General features: G+C 46.9%; 1 long non-coding RNA gene across 1 annotated transcript; it reads right to left on the reverse strand.

Annotated features, from left to right (window-relative positions):
• Positions 1-1003: 1003 nt before the first annotated feature.
• Positions 1004-8094, reverse strand: LOC122374236. Its single transcript, XR_006255178.1, has 4 exons — positions 7925-8094; positions 6319-6415; positions 4255-4387; positions 1004-1474 (listed from the first exon to the last, which is right to left on the reverse strand). It is a non-coding gene; the product is annotated as an uncharacterized LOC122374236 (long non-coding RNA).
• Between the last annotated feature and the right edge of the window lie 3014 nt (positions 8095-11108).

An 11108-nucleotide genomic window follows, 5' to 3' on the forward strand; every position in this document is an offset into this window, starting at 1 on the left:
TAAATCAAAAGAGTTTACCATACAGAAGATGATAAAAAACGTCTGTGTGTCACGTTACCCCTCACTGACGAGTTTACTCTTCATGAAAGAGTAAAATTAACCATCTGGAGGGTGGTAAAAAACGTCTGTGTGTCAAGCATACCATGCTATGGCGGGTTTCCCCTTCAGGAAATGGAAAAAAAGTTTTCAGTGAACAAAGCGTTTAGCGATGCACACGCGGTAAATAAACATTACGATACAACTTGAATACAACTTAAATATGAACACTTTAAATGAATACTTGAATATAAATAATAATAAAGCTCCCTCGAATTGGATAAGGCACAGCGCACAACATTTGAAGTGAACACTGAAAACAAAATTACCCATGGGTGATGAGTAAACTCATGAACCGGCGGTAATTTTAAACAACCTATTTGACTGCTCGAGGCGCCGGTAATGTAACTAGGCCTGCACCGGTCATTCCACCTCTCAATTGTGCGTTAACTCATGTCTCTTCACTCGTGTATTATGAGTTAACCGATTGTGAAAAACTCATGTACTCTTGGTAACTCATTTTGATTACTCATGATATGCGAGTATAGGCTTACTCATATTACACCGTTAATGAAGACACCACACGTTTGACTACATGAGGCGCTAGTAAATGTTACTAGCCCTGTAGCGGTCACATCACCAATGAGTTGCGGGTTAACTCTCGTTCCCTCACTCATACCACATGAGTTTACCGTTTGTGACGAATTCAAGCATTGCTAGTAACTCATGCCATGAAACGATTGATACGCGAGTTAAATGTAACTCATAACATGATGGTCAAGTGAACACACCTATTAGATCGCTCTGCCGCCGGTTTTTCCACTCTGTCGACTCATCCCCTGGCGGTCAGCCTCACCCATGAGATGAGAGTCATAACATTAAAACATAAGGTTTATTAAAACAATGCATAGCATGCAAATAAACCACGACTATTACATCATTGATCATATGAACAAGGGTGATGAACACAGCACGACGCTCATGCCCTTCCAGACATGAACTTGGCCTACACGCATGAAAAGGCGTTAACGCCATTTCTTTGCAAAACTATACCCGGCAGAAACATGCAAACACAAAAAGAGACAGAAAGTCCCTAAAGTGCTGCCTCATGTCCCTCCCCGTGCACTCCTAAACGCAGCCGGTCATCGCCGCCCACTGCTTTGGGGGCGGCGACACATCGGTCTTCAGGATCACGGCACACATCAGGTAGCCGGCCAGACGGATGGCTGGGCGGTTGAACGACTGCGCAAACACTGTGAACGCGGCCCCCCACGTCAGCAGCTTGTTCACCTTTGCCGTTAGCTCCTTAAACTGCACTGCTGGCACGCCCTCTATGGCGTGGAAGTCGTCCGCCACATGAGGCCGTGGCTGCGGCGCCGATGTGAACACAACTTGGTGCTCTTTAGCACGGTGCAGAGAAGATGGTCGATCGCATCGTCTGCGACGGAAAAATTTACCTTCAGAAATCAAGGCCACGAACTGCAAACTTTAATTTGGTACAGTATGCCTCTCGCAATTTTAACCCACGTCTAATTTGGCCAAATCTGCACCTAATCTCTTTTACAGCAAATATCTGTATTTTATGAATTTATTTCAGTGTTTTCATCGATGATACTCTCTGATGATATGGTAAAGCAGGCATATAAGCAATTAGTGCAACCACACTTAACATGAAAATGGCACCCGTGATCCCGTTTTATGCCCCTGATGACATCTCAGGTCACGAATGGTATCTGACAGTTTTTCGCGAAGAACTTTTGATAGAGGCATAGAACGATGAAAACACCTTCGTTGTGTTCATCTCGACGAACGGATCAACTGATGTGCAACCTGACCTTTATCGGTCAGGTTCGCTACTGAGAACTACCTACCTTGAACTACCTTGAACTACCTTGAACTGAGGTCAAATTTTTAAGTTAACCTTTCAAGGTCACATAATAGTTTATTCAATGCGTCTTGCCGAGAGAAACACGATTCCGGTAAAAGAAAGCACGTGAAAGGCTTAAGTCAAAAGTTTTTGCTGAAAAACTTTCAGAAAAAAAAAATATATCTATTTTGGCAGTTTTTACCCCTCCCCCGCATGCAAAACCACTGACGGCAGGTCAAATCTGAGAGAATTAATCAGAAAGAGCGTTAATGGGCTATCAAAGGCGCTTTTATGTGGTTTTGTAGCTCTATTAGTTTCCGAGCTATGCGTTGATCTGACCAAAATTTGAATGTTGTCAAAAATTGAAAATTATCAAAATTTAACCTGGAAATCGGTGAACTTTTGCATTCAATGACCTCTTGTGACCTGACCTTTGACCTGACCAAAAAAGTGACCGAAATAATTTCTTCCTTATTTTTGACGTCCTTTCGAACGCCGCCTTCGCCGTATCGCTACATGGCCCAGGAGCTAAGTTAAAAGGGGGGTTCAAACGTTTCCTCCCCCCCCCCAGCAGGGCCTGGAAATCCAGGAACTCCCGCGGGGTGCGGGTTAGAAGATGCTTGTGAGCATAACATTAAAATATGTTTAGAGTAAATAGTGCTCGCATATATTACTTTCAAATTGACGATAAAAATGTGTTAATCACACTCAATGCCTATAGGTATTGAGTATCCACTGTAGTTTACTACAGTGGATATAACGATGAACTTCTATGATCTCTTATAAGAAGCACGAATGAAATTTTACATTTTTCTACTCTTTTTTAAATACTTTCCGTGTAAGTGTATACGAGTATATCAAACTGTTAAAGGGACTATCCCACCTTCTAAAATGTTGTTAAAACCAGTTAAATTGTGCCCGACTTTATAGATTGGATGACCAGGAACACGGTTCTGGCATTTATTTTTCATTAAACATCTTAGGCTTCCCATATTCCAAACACAAACTTTCAAATATGTGACGTCACAGCCCAAAATTACCTCCTTCCCCAGGCCACATTACTGTCATAAAGCTGATTCTTTTTACTCTGTAGGCACCACAACAAAGTTCAGACCAAGTTTTAAGCGATTTTTCAACGAACAAACCCATTTAAATCAGAATGACTAAACGAGGTGACGTCACACTAACGGTCGCTCCATGTTGAAGATAGGGCCTTGTACAAGGCCCATTTTCAAATGAAGGGAACGAATTTCTTCAACACCAAGAGGCCGCGGGGGTTGCAACCTAGATAGACAGTGGTTTCTGAACCTCGCCGCAAACTTGGCTATCTCAACTCAAACCCCATGTTAACCCTCGCATGTGTAGGGGGGGGGGGTCGGATGGACCCCCCCCCATGGTTTTTCGCGAATAACTCGCGTAAAAAGCGGCCGATCGCGACGAAACTTTCAGTACCCTCGCATTGATCAATTTGACACCTACCCTGAAAATTTCATGACCCTGACCCAAATGACCTTTGACCTGTGACCTCTTTTCCGAGACCATGTTTGGCCGGAATCGCGATTCGGCGTACGTCGGCTCGCATTAGCCGCGCGTTTGCAAGCTTTTCGTGGTTTCAAACGTTCAAACATGTGATTTGATGTTGCTCCCATGCATTAGGGCGGGTGTCAAGGTCACCTGAAGGTCAGGTCAGGTCATTGACCTTTGGTGACCTCGGGTGACCTCGGTTCACTTTTTCGAGTTTTACATGTTTCTAGGCTAGTTTTTGGAGCTGAATTCGAATTTAGCAACCATTTGAACATTTACGAAGTAGTTTTGGTGCCTTCGTAACATGTTACGAAGCTGTCAGAGGCGGTTGACACGTACTACGAATACCCGTCACGACGCCTACTGATTGACCTGACCTGACCTGACCCGACCTGGTCTAAATGCTTAAAGACATCATCTGTGATCAAAACTAATACGATATTCGTGATCAGCACCCCGAAAAACCCATTAGCAGCCACACTTTACGACTTTCTAATAGGTCCCGATTTTCCCGGCTTTGGGTCATTGACCTGACCTGGAAGGTCAACCAATGACCTAGGACCTTAAAATTGGGTATCATCGGCTTCCTCTCGTCACGGGCAACACGCTCGTTTTTCCGCGAAGCTCTAGCTCGATCAGGGGCCAAACGGCAAGGGGGGGGGGGTCCAACCGACCCCCCCCTACACATTAGAAGCTGGAAAACGCCGCACACATGCGAGGGTTAAAGGTGGGATAGTCCCTTTAATAGGACGTTCATAAATACATGAGCTTTTGGTACCTATTCGGTTACGGTTCCAACATTTCCGGGTAAAATGTTGTTAACTTACCATCTGTGAGGCATCCAGCTGCTCTTTCACCTTCGCCATTGGCCACAATCGGGGTCATGGCTTCCCGGGAGAGTTCCAACTCGTTGGTGTCCTGCAAGTCGGCATTTTTTATCCGACTCAGCTCTTTCCAGACCTGAAAACAAAGGATTAATGACGCATGCTGAAGGACGACTATACTAGTAAGACGCCATCAATATTCGCATGGCCGGCTTAAATTCTTCTACTTCTTACTGCAGCGTCTGAAAATTAACTGCCAATCCAGTTCCGTTATCGGTGGTCATGCAAATGCGATGTCACACAAGCACATCTGTTTTACAGTAGCATTAGTAACTCTCGCAATCCCTACCGTGCGGCGGACATGACTCTGGGGTTATGCATGCATTGTCGGTATAAGTACAGACTTGTGCCTCAGCCAAAAATCAAGATCCAAGATCCGCAAGATCCCATGCAATGCCAGGATTTCAGAATACTGGATCTCCTTGATCTCATTGAAAAATATAATATAATTTTAGGATCCAAGATCCCCTGGATCGCACGTATAAATAACGCTTTAGGATTCCGGACCCCACGCGAGAACGAAATGCCAGAGTTCAAATTTCCTGGATCCAACGTAAATGTCATGTCTGTAGACATAAAATTAAGCGTTAAGTTTGAACTTTAGGGCCAGCGAAGCAGGTTGTGCACAAAGACTTCTTAAACAACCTTGTACGCCTCGCTAATGCAAAGCATTTTGAAATTTAGCAAGAAAAATGTGTTCTCAGAGACTAAATGTAGGATACAAGATCCCCAGAATCAATCCACAGAGCAAAAATGTAAGATTCAAGATCGCCGGTATTCATCGACGAAAGAAACATGTTGGATCAAGGACCAGCAGGGTCTCCAAAAAGTATTGATGAATTTATAACCAGTAAAACGCCTTTTGGGCGAAGAACGAGCGAGCGAGATAGTGAGCCCTGCACGTGCGGAAAGGCGAGAGGGTACTTCCAACGGGCTTGTGCAAAGCACCCTTCTAACCGGTTGCTAGCGGTGTGCCAAATTTGAACGCAATCGGCCCAGCCTTTCCTGAGATCTGGAAGCAGCATTCTGCACGTGCGCACGTGCAAACGGGGTCCAAACTGACTTTTGCACGGCACCCCACTAACTGGTCCCCAACCGTGTACCAAATTTGAGCGCAATCGGCCCAGCCGTTCTCGAGATCTGGAAACGCCCCCTGCACGTGCGCACGTGCAGTAGCACCCTAACCGCAACACATGGGAATGCATTGCCTGGTGGGTGCCTACCTGTATGCCAAGTTTCAGCGAAATCGCCCCAGTAATTACCGAGTTACTGAAATGGGAACAAATTTGGCACCTCTTATTGTTGTATTTTGCACGTGCAGTGGGGGTCACTCACATAGATGAAGAGTATCCGACCATTGGTAGAAGGGATGCAGCTACCCTACAAAAATTACCGCAAGTCAATCGCCCAAGCGGCTGCTGATATATGAGCCTCTCAAAATCACTACTTTTGCAAAACAGCTTGAACACCCTTGACTTTTCACGTGGCACGTGCCACGACGGTCACTGAGATGTATCAAAAGTAGTCAATTACGGGGTAGAAGGGATGGGGCTACCCAACAAAAAAGACCGCAGGCCAATCGGTCCAGCGGTTGCTGAGATATAAGCCTCTCAAAAGCGTTACAGGCCGGGCCGGGCCGGGCCGGGCCGGGCCGGGCCGCTCATACTGAGATTTTTCCGTTATATTGAAAAGACTCACTTCGCTCGCTGCGCTCGCTCGCTCGTAATCAGATAGAAGAATTGCGCTCTTGGATCCTGTGGATCGAATCATTTTCGGATATTGGCCCTAGTCTGTCGGTAACAAAGGCAGGGGAAACAAAATACACATGAGGGCGGGTGCAAAATAACTCAAGATGAGCTTCAGAAAGAAAACTGACTCTGAGAGCCGGTGAAGGCGCGTCTGCAGTTGCACGCACCAAACCACCTGACTCTGACTGCATAGGATCGCTAATTTACAACGCATCAGACCATGTACAATGATTCATGTTATCTATGACAATGTACATACTTTGTTTTCATTGACGACGGATGGTGGCCATCGGGATTTTCCTCTTGACGATGAGGTGTCGCCTCTCTGAGAAAGTGGCCTCCATGGCACCGTCCAGCTGAGGAGATGAGAACATCATGATAGAATCAATTCGACCATGCCTGGTATCTAGATCTCACTCTTGGGGGGTGCAGGGATGGGCTTTTAGAAGAAGCACTTGGGGTGCTCATTTTTAGAAGGATTCGGCCAAATGATTCAATTACAAGTCGTTTATTACAAAAATACTAGACGAACTACGAGGAAGATGAAAAACATGATGAAAAGCTGACCTAGCCTTACCTTATAACCTACTAACTAGACCTTACAACCTAAATAGGTACCTACAATCTACCAGCCTACATCTTACAACATACAACCTTCCACATGCCTACCACTCGAACTTCATTTGCACATATACCACCTATCCTCATGCGCGGATACAAGGGGGGGGGGCCATGGGGGCCATGGCCCCCCCCTTGGCCGATTTTTTCAAAAATAAAATAAAAAGTTAAAAAGTTAAAAAGCTGAAAAGGGGGCCTCCTGAAAATAAAGTGGCCGAAATCCGATGAGTTTTTTTTTTTTAACCTACCCACTTAGTTATTTCTTAGAAGACTAGCTGAGAAGACTTCTTTGTTAGAAGATTGGTAAAGCTTTTCATAACTTGGAGGTCTCTTATACTCACAGAGATGACCACTTTTACAGGGCCTCCTAACCTGCACAGAGGGCCTCCAAGCCTGCACAGATGTTGAGATGTTGCCTGAACAGCTAGATAAGCTCAATAGACGCAGTTTTTTTGGGGGGGGCCAACAAGTGGGAAGATGGGGCCTCCAACAGGTGGGATTATGGGGGGGGGCCTCCTGGTTTCTAATGGCCCCTCCCTTGGAGATTTTCTGGATCCGCCCCTGCCTATCCTAACCTATAGATGTTTGCACCAGGGTTTGAGCATTAGGGGCTGGCAGAAATAGATGCTATAGGCAAAGGCTTAAAGAAAATACTTGATGTTTAATTATTCTGTTAGGCTTCACGCAGGCAAAGCTGCCCGTAGAATAACAGGTTAGGTTTCACTGTAGGGGCATGTTGAGCATGACTGATATGATATTCCACATTTTGATGGATATTATGAACCAAATAGTAAGAAAATTAACCTCACTCTCATTCTATCTAAAAGTAAATTCCGGATTCGAAATAAAACAAACTTTTTGAGAAGCTTTCGGCATTGCGCCATCATCAGCTCTCTAAGGAATTGAGAGCTGATGATGGCGCAATGCCGAAAGCTTCTCAAAAAGTTTGTTTTATTTCGAATCCGGAATTTACTTTTAGATAGAATGAGAGTGAGGTTAATTTTCTTACTATTTGTTACAATGTCTCTCAAGTTAGCGTTGAAACATATTCAAGATATTATGAACCCCTCAAAAAGGCTTTCATGTTATAGACAATACATAACTAGGAGGGTCAACGAACCCACAGGACAACCCAAGGTATCAGTAGTGTTGTGTGAGTGCACATGTAGGTACATTTTCAATGAAAATATGCATTTTGCACTTAAACATACCTACAGGCAATAAAATACGTAACATTTAACACTCACCAGTCGCTCCAGCCTCCAATTCACTGCGTCCGCCGCGTCCCGTGCTGCACTTCCGGCACAAACATGCAAGATGGCGTCATGGCGGTAATATTAACGCGTAAGGCTTGTGTAAAGCAGCTCATGGATAATTCACGGTTGATCATATTTACCGGCGCATCATTGGTTTCCTTAAGCTGCGTTTGACGAGTTAATGATTTCAAACTGGTTTTTGAACTCATTACTCACGAACAATGAGTTAGCAAGAATCCCTGTCCTCTTTTTCATGAGTTCTTAAACCCAAACGTTCAGTTTCACTAACTCACGGGTCGTGAGTACATTCCTTACTCGCCTTACATGAGTTTGCGAGACTCAACAGGGAGGTTTGATACCAATGTTTTGTGCGTCATGAGTCAGGCAACTCATAGGGAGAAGGTCATGCATTTGGGCAATTGAGTTTTCAAAACGAGTAAACTTTTACTCTTGAGTGTTAACGCTCCACGCATGAGTTACTCATCCAAATATACTCATGAATGGCGAGTCAAATATGAATTACTCTCCCCTCATGGGTAGATTTGTTTTCAGTGAACGGCAGCGTTCCTGGATTGTCGCCCGTCTACGTGGGATAATTAAACTGCATCACTACAGTGCATGGCTTTTTCTAAGTCGCCAACAAAATGCATCACAACAAAATGTATGTACCTACTTACAACACTCTGCCACGTGGCCGTGCACGGGGTTCTGTTAGCCAGATCAAACAAGCACCACTCAACAGCACGCAATGCTCTATCACATCGGTACTTACAATAAAATGTCCGCAGAGGCTCTATAGGCGATGAACAGCACACAAGCACAATCACCAACGGCCACGTGGCGCCGCACCGACACTGCTCACACCCTCCCTCGGAGACCAACGACGGAAAACTGACAGATGCGCGCGCGCCGCGCGGCCTTCAACCTTCAAACGGCCGATCTTGTTTTTGATTGGCTGATTGATACTCTTTCAAATATTGTCTTCACGAGGGTAAACAAGATCCACGCATGAAACGACCACCTGCACACGAGGCACGATACCCAGGAGGAAAGAGTTTTCGTCATGTCTAGGATTGCGAGAGTAATATTGATATTTACATGGTAATAACACTCTTTGCTGGCGAATAACTTCAATTGAACCACGTACCGTTACCATGCACATAATGGTAGCAGCGAGGTACCCTTTCAATATACTCTTATCTTGCGGGTTTGGTGAAAATGAATCCTCCAGGAGGTGGTAAAAAAGTTTTGAGTGCGCTTCAAAAAACACCCCTTTTAGGTGTCATTATTTTTTTCAGTGTACACCCACATGGGATGCTTCTAAGGCTTTCCTTGGGTGGTGCGCTGCTATCAGCAATAATCAGCCGCACTTAGGTCGACACTGGGCGAGCGCTGCCGATCTGGGTGCACCGATCACGCGAGTGTGTCTGCCCGTGTTCACATCACGCCATGTTCTCAGAATGGGCTCGACCTGGGAGCATAAAGCACCACCTGGAGCGCCCGATACGGCACGGGCCATGTCCATACAGCACGAGCGACCGACATCGGTTAACGAAGGGTAGTGGGCAAGACAAAAGGCACCAGCAGCTACCGGGAATCGGAGCTTCTTCTAAGGCGCAGTAGCGAGCGGGTCGGGTGTCTCGGGTTTACAGACTGATGCTGCTACACTGACGGCTTTATCAGTGCCGGTCGGCCCTTGTCATACCCCTCGATTAGGGGAGTGATTTTCCCGCGCTCCTCTAGTCCTGGCCGCCGGTGAACGGCCTTTCAGTCAGCCTCACCGCCTCCTCGGGGCTCGCTCTCATCTTACCGCCGCTCGCCACACACACAGGGGTGCGGGTGCGTCCATGGGGAGGTTCGATCGTTTACCTACCGCTGCCACCATCTCTCGGTCCCTTCCGGCGCTCCGGTGGAATGCGGGGCTACCCGACACCCTGGGAGCGCGTCCCGGCGCGGTGGGACCAGATCTCGAGCACCTCACCTCACCGGACCGGCGCCGGACCATCGGACCCGAGACCACACCGGACCACATTGGCCGTCCGTGGAGGGTAGAATGCCGGCCGGATGCCAGGGCAGCACCGAGAGGAATTCCTCTCCGTCAATTAGCACCCGGGGCGCCGCCGATGTCGGGATCGGACGGCCCGGGTCACGGCGGTGAGGACGGTCTGACGTGGGATAGAGGAGCCCCGAGCGACTGGCGGCGTGGCCGAGTGATCGGGATGGCCGGGATAAGTGCGCTTAATGAGTGGTTGGGATGGATGGCCGCCGTGAAGCGGCTTTGATCGCTAAAGTAGATTGCTTGAATGACTGTGTAACAAAGGCTGTTGTTATTTACGGCGGCCTATGTGGTTGAGTAGCGTGCTCTGAAGGTTAAACCGATCATCAACAATTAATCATTCGGTCCAGGTGAGATCGAACAGAGGCTTTACGACACCAATCAGAAATACCTCACGATTCAGAAACGTGCGGAATTCTTGTGAAGGTTCCCTATGAATACGAAAAATATCACCGCCGCAGACAAAGCTGATTCGCTACCAGCACGCTCCTCAAGCCATCACTCTTCTGACAAGCTGTCACACACGGAGCGTGAGCCAGGGCGATGCGGGGCATGGGAGTCGCGATCCATTACACCCCATGACACGGTCATAATTAGAGGTCTCGGCTGAGATAGGAGAGCGCTCCCAGCGACTTCTACAGAGGTCAATTTCACTTTCAGACCGGCGTGCGCCCACCTTCTAGGCGAGGTCAGATGCTAGGTAACATCTAGAGACAGCTCGGAATGAAAGTGACAACTGGGTTGCTTCATTCTTCCGTTTGTAACGTCACTAAAGCAAAGAAAGCGGTTTGTGCCTCACCTCTAAGCGTCCCTCCTGTTGGGTTACATTCAGGACATTCCACGTGGTTTTCGCGGAAATTCCGGAACTAACGCAGGAAAATACCATCAAACAGCGACAAACTCGGATCCCAAAGCCCGAGGCACAGCGTTGTCTTGGGCCTTGGATACAGTTGTATAAGTACAGTCTTAATGGCTTAGTAATTGGTGAGCGACATGGGGGCGCCGCTACCAGGATATCCCAACGGACATCTCTGGCATCCGCCTTACCCTTGCCGGATGATACAAGATGCCGAGGGCGGATCACACAAATGTGCAACTACGAGAAACGCTGTGAGTGTG

Source organism: Amphibalanus amphitrite, unplaced genomic scaffold (genome assembly GCF_019059575.1).
Source record: "Amphibalanus amphitrite isolate SeventyFive unplaced genomic scaffold, NRLGWU_Aamphi_draft 001623F_arrow, whole genome shotgun sequence".
Lineage (NCBI taxonomy): Eukaryota > Metazoa > Arthropoda > Thecostraca > Balanomorpha > Balanidae > Amphibalanus > Amphibalanus amphitrite.